The following is a 1,038-nucleotide window of genomic DNA, read 5'->3' as shown; positions in this document are numbered from 1 at the left end:
CAGCTGCTCCGCTCCTGCCTCTGCGCCCAGACGGCGGCCGCCGGCACCCTGGGGCGCTCCCGGGTCCCTGCGGTACTCGGATCGGCTCCAGTTTCTAGAACCCACGTCGCTGTGGGAATTCACCGCACACCCGAGCCGGGGGCGTCCCCGGGAACCCCGAACTCGGTTCAGCTGCGCTGTGGCCTCTCTGGATTTTCCAAGTATTTCCTCTGTTAAACTAGTCAACACAACCGATTAACTTATTTTTGTAATTTTTTAAATGTTTGTTTATTTTTGAGAGAGAGACAGCACGAGCGGGGGAGGGGCAGGGCGGGGGACACAGGCTCCGAGCCGTCAGCACAGCGCCCGGCGCGGGGCTCGGACCCACGCCCCCCCCAGCCGCCCGGGCCCCCGCCAGGGACCCTCCGTGAAGGACATCCGGACACAAAACCAGAGTCCGTGGCCGCCCCGGCTCACCCCTGGCGGCGCACCTTCTCGGGCCTCACACACACGAACAACACGGATCGGCCGTCACTACCGCGCGGAGCAGGGTCGCTGCCCGCAGACACCCTCTGTGCCCCAGCAGCCACCCCTTCTTGCAACACCCGACAGCCCCGGGTCTTCTCACTGTCTCCATGGTCTGCTTTTTCTAGAATGTCCGGAGGCAGGATCTACAGCCTTTCCAGACGGGCACCTCCTGACCAGATGCACTGACGCCTCCTCCAGGTGTCTTCCCGGCTTCCGAGCTCGTGTCCCCAGCGGGTAGCGCCCCTTGTCCGCCGGACCGCAGGGGCCTCTCCGTCACCTGCGAGGGACGTCGGGGTCTCCCGAGTTCTGGTGATTATGAGTAAACGCCTGCGTGCAGGGTTCTGTGTGGCCACAGGCTTCTAATTGTTTTTGTTGTTAAAAACCGGACATAGGAGCACAGTTACTGGATCATGTGCTGAGAGTATGTTTGGTTTTGGTGATTAGTTTTGAATGTTGACGAGGTGTCGCTGTAACAAATGTACCATCTGGTGGGGACGCCGCTGGGAGGGGACTGGGGGGGGTGAGGTTGTG

The 1,038-nt window shown here is 61.5% G+C and overlaps 1 long non-coding RNA gene across 1 annotated transcript in view; it reads right to left on the bottom strand.

Moving 5' to 3' along the window:
* The window catches only part of LOC144226945 (uncharacterized), a 15,264-nt gene extending 14,513 nt beyond the window's left edge, over positions 1-751 (bottom strand). Inside the window, exon 1 of the long non-coding RNA XR_013333795.1 lies at positions 608-751. This is a non-coding gene — a long non-coding RNA (uncharacterized LOC144226945). The remainder of the gene's footprint in view (positions 1-607) is intronic.
* Positions 752-1,038: the final 287 nt, after the last annotated feature.

The sequence above is a fragment of the Crocuta crocuta genome, unplaced genomic scaffold, assembly GCF_008692635.1.
Source record: "Crocuta crocuta isolate KB4526 unplaced genomic scaffold, BGI_CrCroc_1.0 scaffold32, whole genome shotgun sequence".
NCBI lineage: Eukaryota > Metazoa > Chordata > Mammalia > Carnivora > Hyaenidae > Crocuta > Crocuta crocuta.
Note: the sequence above shows the minus strand (reverse complement) of the source record. Positions and strands in the feature narration are given on the sequence as shown.